Source organism: Rhynchophorus ferrugineus, unplaced genomic scaffold, assembly GCF_030347505.1.
Source record: "Rhynchophorus ferrugineus isolate W39M unplaced genomic scaffold, kcgeb_rfMv2 rfM5, whole genome shotgun sequence".
In the NCBI taxonomy this organism is placed as follows: Eukaryota; Metazoa; Arthropoda; class Insecta; order Coleoptera; family Curculionidae; genus Rhynchophorus; species Rhynchophorus ferrugineus.
Genome location: NW_027472584.1, coordinates 22609079 through 22628993, shown reverse-complemented (window position 1 = coordinate 22628993; position 19915 = coordinate 22609079). Strand labels below are relative to the sequence as shown.

Genomic DNA, 19915 nt, shown 5'->3' with positions numbered 1-19915 from the left:
AACGTGGCAAATTTAATGGCAAGGATTTCTGGAATTTTAGAGGAACATACATTTAATTCTTATTAGGTATTATGTGCTATACACCAATAATTATATTATTAGTGCTGCTTCCTCATAAATTATACAATCGAAATAAATCGATCACAGTGTTCGAAATATTGTATTTTGACTTAAATTGATTAAGACATTACGTGAAAAATAAAACAGTATTTTCATAGTTAAAAATATAGGAATAAACCATTTGTTAATAATGACGTGTGTATTGTGCGTTGCATATTATTTAAAACTATATTATTCTGGTTATACTATATTAGATTATATTTCAGTACTTATTTGAAATAATACATTATTGTCATTTGCATTAGTGATACATAGAGAATTATCTTGAGTAATATGCATTTCAGGACAATAACACTATTTTAAAGCGAATGGAAATTAAGAGAATGAGAATCAAGATTATGATAATAAAACTTGATGTAAGTATTGTCATATTTCTAAAAAATATAGGAATAAACTATTTGGTAAAATCGACGTGTGTATTGTGCGTTGCATATTAATTAAAACTACATTATTTTAATAATAATATACCTGTTGTATTCTATTTTATTTTATTTCAATATTTAATTGAAATAGTACATCCTTGTTAATTATATGTAGAGGATTATCTTGAATAACATGCATTTTTGGATAATAACAATGCTTTAAATAGAAAAGAAATTTGAAAATCAAGGTCGCGATAATAAAACTTGACGTAATAAAAAATGCAAATTGCTGAGAAAGCTGAGATTCAACAATCGCAGGGGAAAGAAAAGGAAAAAAACCAAAACATTGTTACTGCTGAAGGGCCACGTATAGCAAAGATACATAAATCAAACAATACCTAATTATGCAAAGTTATGGGTTTATATTTATACGTTGAAGAAACATTTTTGTGCCCTGCAGTACTTTAAATTCATATTAGTCCATGCAGAGGGCGCATATGGGTATAAATTATAAGATGCTTCTGTTTTGATACCTGTTTCTAAATATATGCTGTATAATGAGGCCCTGAGGTCTTACGATATTATATATTCGATGGCTACTGCAAATTTCCGTTTTGTTTTTTTTCTTTATAAGAAATACTATACGTTCACAATATACAGGGCGATTCTTGGTACGAGCGCGTATCATCAAAGATCCTGAAATATCCTAATCATGTTTAGTTACAGATATCAATAATATTAAACTATACAACTATGTTACAGTTTAGTTCTTTCAGTCTATCGGTCACCATGAGCTAAATCCAGTTAGTAAGACGACTCTTTTTTAACTTTGCTATATAGAAAACGTGAATACTAAAGGCGATATTGTCTTATATACTCCTATAATAACCTTTCATTGGACAATAAGTATTTTTGTGATGGATCTTCTTTTGAAAGGCCAAGAACCTTGAAAAACTGGGATAACCAGCAAAGTGTAAGGTATTATGAGTTGCTAAAACCGAATGAAACTGTTATTGCAGATGTCTGTCGACGTCAATTGAACGACGTATTGTTGCAAAAAGTTCTGTAGTATCCAGCAAACTCACCAGACATAGTGCCTTCTGATTACTACGTGTTCATGTCAATGCAGCACGACTTGGTTGGCACAGAGGTTCGAAATGCTGAATAAGGGTGAAAATAGATTGATGACTGGATCTTTAACAAAGAAACATAGTTCTTTTGATACAGTATCAACGTACTGCCAGAAAAATGAGAAAAAGTTGAAGAAAATGATGAACCATATTTCGATTAAGTTATATTGTACTTATTTTTGTATACTCGTAGTAAGAGCACAAGCTAAGGAGAAATACAGTGAAATAAAAATTACTCTACAATGAAACACTATGCGGAAATAAACAAGAACTAAACGTATAAGGTAAATGCTCTGTAATGAAAGTAAATGGTATTATTTGACTAAACAATTGTTAATTGGGTGAATTAGGCCTCCAATGGTATGGAACAGGGTTTAATGTAAATATAATAAAACACAACTCTAACCTACAAACTATTATAATTGTTTCATGAACTGTAGTTTTAAGTCCTTCGATAATATATGCGTTAGATGTACTATGTCGTACTATAATATGTTTTATACAACATTTTTTTAAACTATTTTATTTAGAATAAAATTTTGTTGTATGCCAAAGCCAAATTGAACTAAAACTAAGAATTGATGCGGCAACATTGCGACGTTTTGACGTGAGTTCACTGTTTTATTGAACGTACTATAGCTAATCAAAATACGAGCGATTAAGAGAGTTCGTTTTTTAGGATCAATAAAACTGGTTGATTACAAATCTGAAGTATGTTTTTTTTCGTTATTGAAACATGGATATATACTAACGATTGTGCTGGTCACGCCCTTATTGTAGCGACTATATAAGTCAACTTTAGGCCATAAAATAATCATGCGAAACAAATTACTTCCAGATTACAAAGTTACACATAGGTAAGAATAAATGAAAAGCGATACAAATTAACTACAAAATAGAAACAGTAAATTTAAGCGTTTATTGCTTTTATTAGTAATATATTAGCAGATGATCTGTGTTGATCATGATAAATTGTGGCGCAGCAATAAACTTAAAACCGTGATTAAAGTTACGTATAGAGTACCTTTAATAACCGCGCTGTTAATCATCAGTCGATTGCATTTGTAGAGAACTAAAAACCCTGAGTGGAAATTCAGGGGCGACAGGATTCGCAGGGATGCAATATATTTGCAATTTTATGCAAATATTGCAATAAACGCCTGCATATTCCTGTTAAATCACGGTATAATATAGGCCTGTATGAGATAATTCGCAATTTAACATTTTGATTAAATACCGTCATTTATTCAAGTTTCTATTGATATTTTACATCAATTATTCAAATTTTATAATCAATTTTTCACTCTTTGTTGTCTGCTATTCACCGTAATTAATTTTGCCCCGCTTATAATACGTATATCTATTTATCAGATGGCCTGTTCGAGATAAAGCTAGTTTAAGCCCATCAATCGAACAGAGAACAGTCGAGGAAATAAAAAAGCCTGTTTCTGGCAGATTAATAAAGCTAATGTAGCAAATAAAGGATAAATGTGTCCCTAAAGTTTGAATAAAAAAAAACGGGAAACCCATAAAGAAGTACGGAAGTCAAGTAATCGGAAAAAGTTCAAGGGAGTGCCTTTTTTCCTTCACAACTGACCACTTGTGTGCAGAAAAGGGTAACTTAAAAGGGCATAAATTTGAAAGGAATTACAACTGCAACTGATACTTTATAATTTATGATTTTTGTTTATCACATACGTCTTGAATATGTTTTATAAAACGATGAAAAAACACCATACCATAACTCGGTTACACGAATCAAATTTAAACATAAATAACGTTTTGCGTTTTTTTCAATAAATAATTAAAAGTGACATATAAACAACTGAAACGACAATTTCTTTAAATTCGTTGCATAAATAGGATAGTTCGGTTCATTGTATTAAGCGAATAGCATTTTAAAAAGTCAAATGTCAACGTTTAAATTGTGGTTTCACAAGTAGACTTTTTCCAGTAAGGAACATTGATATTTATCTCAATAAAGTCGAACGTATCTTTTTGAGCATCAGATGTGAGTTAATTATTTTTCATCGATTTTTTACAGGTCTTACTTTAACATTCTAAAGTTATGTTTTTTTTTACTCAAATTATTACCAAGTTGGTTGCAAATAGATTTACAAACTAGAGAGACTAGAGACTTTTTAAAATTTAGACAATTGCCTGATTAGCTAGATAATGATATTCTTTCATTAGAGGTTTTAGTTTGGTAGTCCAACATATGATATAATAGGCTATATACCAATAAAAAATCAGCTTTTTTGTAGAATTTCATGCTTAATTAAAAGATATATTGGGTGTTTAAATATTTTTAGTAATTACTATAGGAATGACCTATTTCTGAAAAATTGTTATGCTTGAAATTGAATTCATATTTTAAAAACGTGATGGGATTTCAACAGAAGCAGGAATATGCTGATAAAAATATCAACAGTTATGCAGTATTTAATTCTAAATCGAGTGGTATATGAATTATTACGATATTAATAGTATAGCGAAAGTTATAGCTGATCATATCGAATATTGTCGTTTTTATAAAAAATATATTTTGCATTATTTAAGTCATATTTAAAAAACATGATACCCAGGTGCTGAACAGATGCTATATTTGTTTTTTTCGATATAAAATACACTATATATCGATGTTTTAGGCAAATCGATGACCAAACATTTTTTGGCATTTTTTCCATATATATACTCAGGAAAAATTGCGATTTTTGGCCATTTTCAGATTTTTTGGTATAATTTCCGTATGACTGCACCAACTTTAACAAAAATACCACCATTTATGTAAAATTTGATGCTGAATGTAATAACGTCTGTTTCATTTCGATATCTTTGATAGTTTCAGAGTTAGAGTTAACAATATGATTTTTTGTCAAAAATTTACTTTCACACAATTTATGTGATATTTCAAACTTGTGATATTTCATGCCTAAATAAATGGTTCTATAGTATTTTTTGATGTGAAAAATATGTTGTAGCATAGTTTTAGCTCATTCGGTAAGAAAAAAAAATTTCAAGGTTTTCAATGAATCTATTCAAAAATAAATTTAATCACATATAATTTGTAATCAACAATCCTCCTTTATGATGATTTTCTTCTGTTTAACTTTTAATTTACACGAAAAAACTCCTAAAACATAGTTACCGGTTTTTATCGATTGAATATATTCACCATAAATCACTTGTCTGAATGAAATAAAAAAAGTAAAGAAAAATGAGTATTTCCTCTATACAATATGTGCTGTATATTTCTCAAAATTAATATTTATTTGACAAATACATTATTGTGTTAATGAAGATGTTTATTTATACAAAATAACAGTGATAATTGAATACCAAAATATTTGACGTCCTACTGGGTTTAACACAAAACCAATAGAAATAGCCACATTTACCTGTCTATAAAAGTATCTCACTGAAATACAAATATCCTAATAATACAGAATCCTTTGTTCGTTGGAAATCGAAGGTTGTTTTTACAAATAGCCGCTATTTGATATGCATAAAAAGGTCTTCTGAATAGAGATAATGATATCTTATTATAACAATTTTGTATGTGGATGGTATGTGATTTAAGTGTTTAAAGTACCATACTATATCTTTTCATTACAGCTATAATCCTTATAAAAAATAGTCTATTGAAATACTTGAAAGAGTCCGGAGAAGATAAACATCTTGAAGCTATACTTTTTTTGATTGATAATACAATTTACTCTTTAAATATTAAAAGTTTATTCAAAGATTAACATTATAGAGTGCCGTATATCGAATTTCACTGTGATTAAGATGAATCTATTTTTTTTCCTTAACAACTTTTGTTGTAGATGACAGGTACCCCAGGGATTAGTACCACTTTTGAAACGTATTTGTTAGATGGTGCATATATACACCACACGTCTATTTTTCCTACACAGAATACTTCAAAGTTTTTTCGACCATTGTCTTCGCACCCTTTCTTTTTTATTATGAACCTTTTTCCACCGTGAGTCACATCTCTTCTACTTTCAATTGTGGATAATTGTAAATCTGTTTACGAGCTCTGTTCTAGTGTAATAACTGTGTTGAGATTACGTGGAATATTATCGCTTGTATTATCTATAAAGTGAATTTATGAGTTTCACACAACAAACGTAACGATTAAAATAAATAATTAGAATCGCATATGGGCTTGAGAGAGAGAGAGAGAAAAAAAATAAAACGTGATTTTCAAGAATTGTGTTCGGTTTTTGTACGACAAATAATATGCAACAGTTTTTATATTACTTTCTGCGATTTATACCATCGTAATCAGATAAAATAAAATCGTATTTCTTGAAATTTATTGCATTTAAACGCATTTTTTTTTGTATGTTGTTGCGGAATAATAAATCCACCATAATATATTGCAGTTCTTTTTTTAAGTTAAAACCCAATCAGTTTTTAATCAACGTAAATTATGGTTTGATTCATCGTTTATACATTTAATTAATTAATTATTCTAGTTAATTTAATTAATAGACACGTAATTTTTTCAATAAAAATGTTTGAAATCAATATTGAGGGCTATGCTATTGCCCTGTGGGTCACTCAACAATTATTAAGAAGTTAAGACATTCCGAAAAGTACCCGGTCTTGACAGTTACATCGTCAGGTTACAATAATTTACAACTATTTGAAAACATTTGAGCTCTTAATATTCATCATCATATAAAACAGCATCCAAGGAGTGCTGTTGCTGTTAATTCATCAGTTGTATGATTGGCAGGTGAAGTAAATCGTACTTTTCATAAGAAGAACCTCAAGATAATAACCTTTGATAAAATATGGCACCGTGAGCTAAATTTTATGACATTAAGGTTTAGTTAACTAAGAGATTCATCCAATCTGGAGTTCCACAGGGTTCCTCAGTCAACATGACTGATATCCCTAATATTTACATAGGTTGGTCTTCATTCTAACCGTCATCTAAAATGGTCGGATCAAATGCATCAAGTCACTGCGAAAGATTCGAGTGTATTGACAGCACTGTTGTCTCTTCTTTGTAGGTTATATAAACTACCAGTATCCTTGCTACCATTCGGTTTCATTTTTCATATAAATTTCTCATATATGATCAAATTTAAAAAACTTCAATTGTTATAAAATTAAAGAAAAGTTAGAATAAAAGTAATCTACTTAAGATAAAGTTAAAAATACAGTTATATACTAAGCAAGGTCGTGTGGTTTGGTTCGCTTCAATCTTCTGATTTCTTACGTGTCATTCAGTAGCTGTATTGCTTCCACGTAGCTGTAATTTAGCAACCTTGTTTCATGTTTTATTCCATTATAACAGTGTTGTCAGCAAATGTTCCAAGTACTATTTATTTTGTTGTTGAGATATTAACTGTATAGAGCAGATATAGAAATGGTCCCAAGACACTACCTTGTGGAACTGTAGCCAAAATAGGTTTAAGTGTTGAGAATGCCCCTTCGTGCGAGACTCAACAGGCATTGAATATATATGTCAACATGATTATTGTTTTTCGTGGCAGTTCTTTTAATAACCCAGGTGAAACATCATCAATTCCAGGAGTATTTTAGTATTGAGATCGTTGTCAATTTCTATGGCAACTTCCATTGGAGAAATCAGATTTATAACTACATCGGGCTGATAAACAGGATTTATATCTATTTTATATTCTATATCATTTGGTTGATGTTCTGCGAATAATTCAACTTTTTCATTGTTGCGTCGAACCCATTCATTTTCGATCATTTTCAATAGACTGTACTCTAATAATTGGTCTTTTAGTTATCCGAGTTGCTTTCCATAGCGAGTAATCTTTGTCTGCTTGCGAGTTTAATACACTTACATATTTCTTGAAGCAACTCTGTTTATATTCTTTAATCTTTTGATATGTCTGATTACTAATTCTATTAAATATTGTTTTGTCTACGGCATTTCTGGTTCTGTGCCATAATCTTCAAGTTCGTCTTTCTTTTACCAGTACTCTAATTTCAAAAGAAAAATAGAAATGATGCAGTTCGATATCTTCTGTTCCGAAAAAAAGATGTTTTTCCAAGTTCTCACTTGATGATTTCCACACAGTCCCAGTAAACAAATAAAAAGGCATGAATTTATAATTTTATATAAACGCTCAGTTAAATTGTTGTAAGTAGTTTGATTTATGTCAATAACAAGTAGTAATAATTAATGAATTAACAATATTTATAACGTAATAGTACGCAGCGTGATAATGCAATGGATATTAATAACTATCAACTAAAATAATAAAATTAATCTTAAACAAATATAAACGTCACTATTTACAGAACGGTTAAAGCTTCAACATTATAAATTTACAGTAAAAGATGTAAACTTAAGGAGCCCATAAAACCGTGTTTAAATGTTTAACCTATTAGCATTTTTTATATATTTTTTGTGCAATAAACGTAAATGATATAAGGTGAATCCGTCTCGCCACTATTTAGCATAAAGCATAAAACTTTTTCCTTTCGAAAGAAATGGGGGGGCACCGGTTGGGGGTAGGGGGGATTTGGAGGAGGAGGGACGTTTTCTTTTTTATAGATCTCTTTTTATTTGTTCGAATTAATATTCAGGAAGACGCCATTAAAGCTCAACGATCAAACGACATTAGAGATAATGTTTAGGAGACATTTGCGGAAACTGAATTAGCATTTTTAGGAGTGAGTGTTTTTTTAGGTTAGGAGGGGGGAGGATGAGTTTATTTGATGATCGATTTTTATAAGATTAAGATGATCAAGATGTACGAAATGCTAAATTCAGTTTATTTTGTTTACTACGATAGAATGACACTTGAGAATCATCAGGAATGAATAGGTAATATTAAAGACATTGAACAAACTTAAAAAAATAAATAAGGAACTCACTAAAAATTAGAAAATAGTCAAACTAAGATATTTAACACAAAAAAAGCGTTTTAAAATAAAATATTTATATAATAAAAATTAAAAAAAACCTATCTACTACACGTGTTTTATATTCTACTATATACACACAATATAGCTTAATACCTACCTAAGTTGTGATTATTTCTTACTTTTCAGTAAGTTCCTTATTTATATTTTGAAGTCAGTTCAATATTTTTGTTAAAAAATATTTTATTATGTTTATTATGATAGAATGTCATTTGAGAAGCGTCAGAAATGAATAGGTAATATTAAAGACATTGAACAAACTTCAAAAAATAAATAAGGAACTCACTAAAAATTAGAAAATAGTCAAACTTAGATATTTAACATAAAAAAGCGTTTTAAAATAAAATATTTATATAATAAAAATTAAAAAAGCCTATCTACTACACGTATTTTATATTCTACTATATACACATAATATAGCTTAATACCTACCTAAATCTATTTATCTATTTACAATATTAGTTTAACTACTACCAACTGATCTAGTAGTTAAAATTATATTGTAAGTAGATTTAGGTAGGTATTAAGCTATATTGTGTGTATATAGTAGAAAATAAAATACGTGTATTAGATAGGTTAAATAAGGTTTTTGTTTATTTTGATTTAGTTTATTATAACGAGTATTATGTACGTATTTTATTTTAAAACGTTTCTTTTTTTGTGTTAGAAATCTAAGTTTGATTATTTTTTACTTTTCAGTAAGTTCCTTATTTATTTTTTGAAGTCAGTTCAATATTTTTGTTAAAAAATATTTTATTATGTTTATTATGATAGAATGTCATTTGAGAAGCGTCAGAAATGAATAGGTAATATTAAAGACATTGAACAAACTTCAAAAAATAAATAAGGAACTCACTAAAAATTAGAAAATAGTCAAACTAAGATATTTAACACAAAAAAAGCGTTTTAAAATAAAATATTTATATAATAAAAATTAAAAAAAACCTATCTACTACACGTGTTTTATATTCTACTATATACACACAATATAGCTTAATACCTACCTAAGTTGTGATTATTTCTTACTTTTCAGTAAGTTCCTTATTTATATTTTGAAGTCAGTTCAATATTTTTGTTAAAAAATATTTTATTATGTTTATTATGATAGAATGTCATTTGAGAAGCGTCAGAAATGAATAGGTAATATTAAAGACATTGAACAAACTTCAAAAAATAAATAAGGAACTCACTAAAAATTAGAAAATAGTCAAACTTAGATATTTAACATAAAAAAGCGTTTTAAAATAAAATATTTATATAATAAAAATTAAAAAAGCCTATCTACTACACGTATTTTATATTCTACTATATACACATAATATAGCTTAATACCTACCTAAATCTATTTATCTATTTACAATATTAGTTTAACTACTACCAACTGATCTAGTAGTTAAAATTATATTGTAAGTAGATTTAGGTAGGTATTAAGCTATATTGTGTGTATATAGTAGAAAATAAAATACGTGTATTAGATAGGTTAAATAAGGTTTTTGTTTATTTTGATTTAGTTTATTATAACGAGTATTATGTACGTATTTTATTTTAAAACGTTTCTTTTTTTGTGTTAGAAATCTAAGTTTGATTATTTTTTACTTTTCAGTAAGTTCCTTATTTATTTTTTGAAGTCAGTTCAATATTTTTGTTAAAAAATATTTTATTATGTTTATTATGATAGAATGTCATTTGAGAAGCGTCAGAAATGAATAGGTAATGTTAAAGACATTGAACAAACTTAAAAAAATAAATAAGGAACTCACTAAAAATTAGAAAATAGTCAAACTAAGATATTTAACACAAAAAAAGCGTTTTAAAATAAAATATTTATATAATAAAAATTAAAAAAAACCTATCTACTACACGTGTTTTATATTCTACTATATACACACAATATAGCTTAATACCTACCTAAGTTGTGATTATTTCTTACTTTTCAGTAAGTTCCTTATTTATATTTTGAAGTCAGTTCAATATTTTTGTTAAAAAATATTTTATTATGTTTATTATGATAGAATGTCATTTGAGAAGCGTCAGAAATGAATAGGTAATATTAAAGACATTGAACAAACTTCAAAAAATAAATAAGGAACTCACTAAAAATTAGAAAATAGTCAAACTTAGATATTTAACATAAAAAAGCGTTTTAAAATAAAATATTTATATAATAAAAATTAAAAAAGCCTATCTACTACACGTATTTTATATTCTACTATATACACATAATATAGCTTAATACCTACCTAAATCTATTTATCTATTTACAATATTAGTTTAACTACTACCAACTGATCTAGTAGTTAAAATTATATTGTAAGTAGATTTAGGTAGGTATTAAGCTATATTGTGTGTATATAGTAGAAAATAAAATACGTGTATTAGATAGGTTAAATAAGGTTTTTGTTTATTTTGATTTAGTTTATTATAACGAGTATTATGTACGTATTTTATTTTAAAACGTTTCTTTTTTTGTGTTAGAAATCTAAGTTTGATTATTTTTTACTTTTCAGTAAGTTCCTTATTTATTTTTTGAAGTCAGTTCAATATTTTTGTTAAAAAATATTTTATTATGTTTATTATGATAGAATGTCATTTGAGAAGCGTCAGAAATGAATAGGTAATATTAAAGACATTGAACAAACTTCAAAAAATAAATAAGGAACTCACTAAAAATTAGAAAATAGTCAAACTTAGATATTTAACATAAAAAAGCGTTTTAAAATAAAATATTTATATAATAAAAATTAAAAAAGCCTATCTACTACACGTATTTTATATTCTACTATATACACACAATATAGCTTAATACCTACCTAAATATATTTATCTATTTACAATATTAGTTTAACTACTACCAACTGATCTAGTAGTTAAAATTATATTGTAAGTAGATTTAGGTAGGTATTAAGCTATATTGTGTGTATATAGTAGAAAATAAAATACGTGTATTAGATAGGTTAAATAAGGTTTTTGTTTATTTTGATTTAGTTTATTATAACGAGTATTATGTACGTATTTTATTTTAAAACGTTTCTTTTTTTGTGTTAGATATCTAAATTTGATTATTTTTTACTTTTCAGTAAGTTCCTTATTTATTTTTTGAAGTCAGTTCAATATTTTTGTTAAAAAATATTTTATTATGTTTATTATGATAGAATGTCATTTGAGAAGCGTCAGAAATGAATAGGTAATGTTAAAGACATTGAACAAACTTAAAAAAATAAATAAGGAACTCACTAAAAATTAGAAAATAGTCAAACTTAGATATTTAACACAAAAAAAGCGTTTTAAAATAAAATATTTATATAATAAAAATTAAAAAAACCTATCTACTACACGTATTTTATATTCTACTATATACACACAATATAGCTTAATACCTACCTAAATATATTTATCTATTTACAATATTAGTTTAACTACTACCAACTGATCTAGTAGTTAAAATTATATTGTAAGTAGATTTAGGTAGGTATTAAGCTATATTGTGTGTATATAGTAGAAAATAAAATACGTGTATTAGATAGGTTAAATAAGGTTTTTGTTTATTTTGATTTAGTTTATTATAACGAGTATTATGTACGTATTTTATTTTAAAACGTTTCTTTTTTTGTGTTAGAAATCTAAGTTTGATTATTTTTTACTTTTCAGTAAGTTCCTTATTTATTTTTTGAAGTCAGTTCAATATTTTTGTTAAAAAATATTTTATTATGTTTATTATGATAGAATGTCATTTGAGAAGCGTCAGAAATGAATAGGTAATGTTAAAGACATTGAACAAACTTAAAAAAATAAATAAGGAACTCACTAAAAATTAGAAAATAGTCAAACTTAGATATTTAACACAAAAAAAGCGTTTTAAAATAAAATATTTATATAATAAAAATTAAAAAAACCTATCTACTACACGTATTTTATATTCTACTATATACACACAATATAGCTTAATACCTACCTAAATATATTTATCTATTTACAATATTAGTTTAACTACTACCAACTGATCTAGTAGTTAAAATTATATTGTAAGTAGATTTAGGTAGGTATTAAGCTATATTGTGTGTATATAGTAGAAAATAAAATACGTGTATTAGATAGGTTAAATAAGGTTTTTGTTTATTTTGATTTAGTTTATTATAACGAGTATTATGTACGTATTTTATTTTAAAACGTTTCTTTTTTTGTGTTAGAAATCTAAGTTTGATTATTTTTTACTTTTCAGTAAGTTCCTTATTTATTTTTTGAAGTCAGTTCAATATTTTTGTTAAAAAATATTTTATTATGTTTACTATGATAGAATGTCATTTGAGAAGCGTCAGAAATGAATAGGTAATGTTAAAGACATTGAACAAACTTAAAAAAATAAATAAGGAACTCACTAAAAATTAGAAAATAGTCAAACTTAGATATTTAACACAAAAAAGCGTTTTAAAATAAAATATTTATATAATAAAAATTAAAAAAACCTATCTACTACACGTGTTTTATATTCTACTATATACACACAATATAGCTTAAAACCTACCTAAATCTATTTATCTATTTACAATATTATTTTAACTACTACCTACTGATTTAGTAGTTAAAATTATATTGTAAGTAGATAAATAGATTTAGGTAGGTTTTAAGCTATATTGTGTGTATATAGTAGAAAATAAAATACGTGTATTAGATAGGTTAAATAAGGTTTTTGTTTATTTTGATTTAGTTTATTATAACGAGTATCATGTACGTATTTTATTTTAAATTTTTTTTTTGTGTTAGAAATCTAAGTTTGATTATTTTTTACTTTTCAGTAAGTTCCTTATTTATTTTTTGAAGTCAGTTCAATATTTTTGTTAAAAAATATTTTATTATGTTTATTACGATAGAATGTCATTAGAGAAGCGTCAGAAATGATTAGGTAATGTTAAAAGGTTTTGTACCGATTTAATTTCGGTTCGGAATGATGAGTGGGTACCCATAAAATAGAGTAGCAAATGTTCTGTATACAAAATAAGTATTTTAGTGCGAATTGTTTAGAAATAGATAAAAGCGTTACCAAGGCTTGTCATCAAGTTGACTGATACCTTTTTGTCTGAATTACTTTCACCTACTGACCTACCGCAAGCAAAACCTTGCCGAAAAGAAGAAGTCGACCAAAAATAGCCATAAAACGTCACAAGAACATTAGATATGGACGTTTATCCACGCTATGATGTAAATAATGGTGGCTTTTTAGACCTAAATAAGACCGCTTGTTTGTAGTCACCGAAATTTTTAGGAGACAAGTCGGGTTTTAGTTAGATACCGCTTTTGATAATCAGAGACCACCAGTGATGCTTTATATCAGGTAATTGTTGGGTGTATCTTCGATTAGTTACACCCTGACTGTTACGAAACAAATATTGTCAGTAGTACGTCGAATTTTATTGAGCATATAAAATCGTATCATTTTAGCCTAGATATTTATTATCTGTAGACCATCGAACCAATGGAGGGGCACCAAGAAGAAATATTGTACGTAAACGTCATGAGTAAATACCTTTTTTTTTAAAGAGAATAATGTAAATGGAAGGAAAAAAAGTAATTTATTCTCAGATAAAATGCTAGAGCATATTTCAATTGTCATATGGTAAATTTTGAAAGCAGAAAGAATGGCTTAAGAAAATCAAGGCGTAAAGCTGAGTGTTTTTTTTTCTCTATGAAAATGCGCTTTAATCAAATGATTGTGCCAATAATAACATTGTAATATTTTTGCTGAGAAATATCAACGCTCAATATTTATGTACAAAGCGTTATTGATAGTCATTGGACATTCACTTTTGACATATTTAATTTTCCGTATTGTTATTTGCCGGTTATAAAGCGTATCAAGTAGGAATTGTAATGAGTCTATAGTACAATTTGTTTGTCTAGGCTTTACGTAATGAAAATTGCGGTACTACGCGAGTTATTAAAAACGACTAGTGAAGAAGTCTGACCTAGTTTGCAATGCGAACGTGCAGATGTTCTATCGATATTCCCGGTTGTTTACGGTGGTAGGGAACCTTGCTTTGCATCTGGTTTAATATTTAGCACTTTCTTTTTGTTTATTTTCGTACGGCGCGCACAGGTTTCCTTTTTTTTGGGTCCACATATGTACTCTACATGTCTTATTACGAAATTTTACTAAACCGTTTATTTATAAAGATGAAAAAAAATCAAATACAACATTCTGTTTAAAAACCAACTCAGATGTGGGAATAATCACAAAAGTATTGTATTTATCTGATGAAATACGGTTAATGAAGTTATTAAAACGGATTTATTTTCATATATTAATATTTGGTAGAGTTTAAATAACAATTGTTTAGTTTTCCAGTTCTCAAAAAAATTAAATAAATAGATAAGTATTTATGATGGGAAACAAATCTACTTTACCAAGTGTTGATTTACTGATCTTGTGGATGTTTCAAGCTTCAACCGAAGACAATCCATCAGCAGGATTTAGAAATGTGAACTAATTTAATAGCTAAAAACATGATAATAGGCCTTTCATTCACATTTATTTTAGATTCTTTAGATAGGATATGGAGTTGCTTTAATAGTGGATGAAGTAGATGAAGCAATTGAAACCATACAATGCCATAACTGCATTGCTTCGCAAGGTGGCTGCAAATATGTTATAGAATTTTTCATGTGGGTGTATCTAATCCAGCTAGCCACAGCTAGTATTACCTTAAAATATATAACTCCAAAATCATTATTGTTTATTAATATTATTTGTTATTAAGTGTTCTCATTATGGGTAATAAAATACATATGTCTGTGGTGTTATTTGGTTAAAGAATCCTGGAGGTTTATTAAATTACAGCCAGAATAACATCATCATGTCCAAATTCTTGTGCAAATGGCTTTAGCATACTAATTCTGTAGTAATAAATCTTTCTTATTGTTATTATTAATATCTTTTAATATTAATTCATTTGCTTGAGCTTCAGATCAAATGTTTGTATAACACATTTCGAGGATATATTTGTTAAAGTTTCTCTATATGACAAAACGTTCTCATTTTAATTAATATCAACAATGCCTTTTTCTTCATTGAATATACTATATATATATAACTTTGTTTAAGATACATCAAGTTAGTCGTAAACTTACCTTATGTAACTTAATTAAGAGATCAGAAAGATCAGTAATGCTCTTGATTCTCTCTATTAGTGCAAAATATCTTGATGGTTTGTTACGATTTTTTATGACTTGAGCTACCCAGTTACCTATCTACTCCTAACTTTATCTCTATTACTAACGATGATCTTTTTGTCTCAATCCATTGAGATGTCGTTAGGTTTAATTCTACTGACATCAATATCATCAATATCAGTATACATGTTTTATTTTGCAAAAGTAAAACCGTTATAGATTTATGTTTCGTTAAAAATGCTAAGTTTCGTGCCTGAAAACTTACTTTTATTATTTAATCAAAAGAAATAAGCCTTCGGTTGCTGGCAGAAACTTAAATGTGGCCCAGGAAATGATTAGCGACCGATTACGAGCAATGGGGAATATCTAAATGATGGGAAGCTAGGTGTCACATCAATTGAATGACAGGCAAATGGAAAATCAAAAAATCGTCTGTAAAATTTTTCTTCAAAAATATGATGAAGTCATTCGTGCATCGGATAGTCACCTGTGATCAATTGAACCATGCATTGATCGAAAAACGTCCAGAATGGACTCGAATGGAAACATCCAGAATATGCGGTAAAGTGATTTTATAGCACGATAACGTGCCGTCTCATAAAATAAAGCAGAGCCGGTCAAGGAAGCATTGAAAACACGTGTATGGGACATATTATCGCAACTGCCGTACTCTCCAGACCTTGCTCACCCCGACTATCAACTTTTCGCATCAATGGGGTACGCGCTTGCGAAGCAGCACTTCGCCAATTTCGAAGAAGTTAGAAAATGGTTCGATGAAACAGTTCTTTTGGGATGGCATTCAGAAATTGACTGAAAAATGGTCAAGATGTATGGAATCAAATGTTTTTTTTTCGAAAAAGAAAACTGGAAGACTTTCCGGTACACATAATACAAATTTCAACCAAATAAGTCAGAGTATCTGAACCAATGAACACATTTTAGTGATTTGGATGGATCGTGTCCAAAGGTCTGCATTATTTGACAGATTGTGAATAATAGGACAAAAAAATGTCCGAAGAGAGTTAAGTTAAGAAAAATACATTTATTGTTATTAAAACTATGATAATTATAGTTGCGTTCATGTAATTAACTGTGTTTTCGGTTAGATTACATAATTAGAATGCGATATTAATTGATGCGTCACGTTATCTATCGCACCCAGTGAAAATCGAATGAAAAATCATTCCGCAATTATTTCCAAAGTGCCCAGGCAAAAGGCATAAATTTTTCAGGGCAATTTATTTGTCAACACCTTCACCGGCGGACGTAAATCCGAAAAAGGGTTGCAGCTACATAATTTGCATAATATTCGAATCCACTAATTCATTCACATTGTTTTGTGTTGAACAATTATAACAGGCTACAGGATCCTCATTATTTTATTCCACTATTTATACACAATAAAAAACACACAAATCGCCTGCTGATTTATTATGCGGATGACGTTTTCATTTATTACGATTTTATTTTCAGAAATAACTAGTTTAATTCCAATCTCATACGAATATTAGTTTGAAATCAAATAGAAGAGGACCCTCAATAAAGTCTGCTATCGATTACAATTAATACAATAGAGTCAGTTCACCTTTTCTTGAAGAAAATACTTCCTCCTTACTTTGTTCCTTCCAAATAATAGGTTTTCTTCTCAAAATAGACGTTTGTTTCATTGACGACGTCCTTATTTGACCTAAATCTCTTACCACCCAGCCATTTCTTCACGTTTAGAAATATGAAATAGTTGCAGGAGGCTTAATTTGGAGAATATTCTGGATAGGCTTCAGGTAGCTCAATTTATGGATTTTTGCGATGGTAACTACACACGTTGCTGCAGAGTCCTTGGTTTTGGTGATTTTTTTGCCTGTAAAACAGCTCTCAAATACAAACTTCACAATAGTCTATTAATAGATGACGGCTGAAGGCAGCAGTGATTACTGACAAACTCCTCTCGTATGTCTGAGTCATCCTAAAATATATTTATCGCCTAAAGTTAAAAAGATTAGGATTTAAGTAGAAGAATGTGGAAGTTATACGCCATTTTTCAACCGTAGAACTAATGGATTTTTATCCTGGCGTTTTACATTTCGCTAAATGCTTAAAATGCCATAAATTGTCCAAAAAAAAGGAACTTGGTTCCCTCGCATTTTCATCCGATATTTTATTCTTTGTAGGGGAATATTTTAACTGCTGATTTTTTCACTATTCCCATGCATTTTTCGAGTCAACGTGATTTACGTGTTACATTAAGTCATATAAAAACGAAAAGTTTTATGATATAATATGAACAAAAGGTATATATTAGCTTTGGGAACTTTCGACTGAAATTGACTATCGACTGTTTAGTAATTGACTAGTTATGGTTATTTTACATCTTTCGCTCTTAGGTTTTGTTTAAGTTCTACTGTATTATCTATATTTATTATAGTATGTTATTTAAAATTTTTTTACAGATCCACAGAACATTCAAATATAAAAGTAATTCTGTTTCCTTTAAAGTGAAATTCTATATTGCAAGTTAATAATATTCAGTAATTTTTTTTCTTTTCTTTTTCAAAATTAGTACGTGAAGGAATATATACATCTCCGTCTCGCTTATACTACCGTTGGAAAATATATGCACATTTAAAATTATCTGCTCCAAGTAATTATCTCCGTCCTTTCCTCTTTTACAATTTATACAGGAAAGAATCTTCGTCTTACATCACGAATAGGAAAAACAGTCGAACCGTGCATTTGACTGAAAATAGTAATTATTATATTATTTATTAATTATTATTAAAAACTAGTGACTGAAAATAGTAATTACTATGTAGTCATTTTAATGAATCATATTTCGAGATATTAAGAGAAAACGTTCATTAACTAGTTTTGATTTCCTTTTAATTTAATAAAAACTTTATAGTATGAACATTAAAATTGTTTAACTATTGTCAAGTTAACTACGGAAACAAAAGAATCGACATATCGGCGAAAGTACCAGCAGCATAGAGGAAAAAATGCAAGTACATTTAAATTTTATCAGTCTGTATGCAAAAACCTAATGATACTTTTAAAACAACAAATATCAAACGGAATTTTGCTCAAGGATACTCTTTGTGTCCCATGCGAATGATAATCGACACGTATGGCTTGATGCGTATTGTATAGAATCATTTTTCCCGTCCTTCTACTTTAATTTTGTTTAAAAACAATATTAACGCTGAATATCATCATTGGCTTACAAGATGATTCAGTTGAGTTATACGATTATTATCAAGTAATATCATTCGTAATAATGTGTTTATGAATGTGGTTTCAATGTTTTAAAGGTTTTTATTTTCAGTTCAAAAGGGAACTTTTGAAGGAAACAGTGGCAAGTAGAAAATAAATATATAGAAACTGTATACAAGTTGATTTAAACCTATTTTGAATTTGTTTCAGAGTTAGAATTCTCCAGGGAATATGTGATCTAGGAACATTAAACGTCTCCCCTCTCACCCTTGTTTTGTTATTTTAAACACCATGGATTTGTACGAAACACATAACCTTTACTATTGTAGAGATCGCTATTTAACGGTATATAAACATTTTTACGTTGGCTGGTGCTCTTCTTTTTATAAAAAATAAATCCTACTTTTTATAGGGCGTCATAAAGGGACATATTTTATTGTTTGCATTTCTTATTCCATTAAATTTTGGCATTTATTGAATAATATTTATCCTCAGATTTATAGATGTCGAGCAGTAAATTTTATGCCAAAATATACAATACAATTTAATTGTTTCGTACGTTATGACACTATGGTTGCAATATTAAAAAATCCCCCTTATCGTTTTCTAGATATCACACGAGAATCTTCAAACCTATTTGGGTAAAGCAGCTATGAGATAATTTAGTTTTTGACATGATGAAAATATTTTTCAAATGTTGAATCAGTTCTTTGTCGTATTATTATCTTAATATTCTTCACAGTATCACTTTTATAATTTGCATTTCTTATTCCATTAAATTTTGGCATTTATTGAATAATATTTATCGTCAGATTTATAGATGTCGAGCAGTAAATTTTATGCCAAAATATACAATACAATTTAATTGTTTCGTACGTTATGACACTATGGTTGCAATATTAAAAAATCCCCCTTATCGTTTTCTAGATATCACATGAGAATCTTCAAACCTATTTGGGTAAAACAGATATGAGATAATTTCGTTTTTGACATGATGAAAATATTTTTCAA

General features: G+C 28.1%; 1 protein-coding gene across 6 annotated transcripts in view; it reads right to left on the bottom strand.

Annotated features, from left to right (window-relative positions):
• LOC143197342 (uncharacterized) overlaps positions 1 to 19915 on the bottom strand; it is a 473239-nt gene that overhangs the window by 79019 nt on the left and 374305 nt on the right. The window lies entirely within an intron of this gene.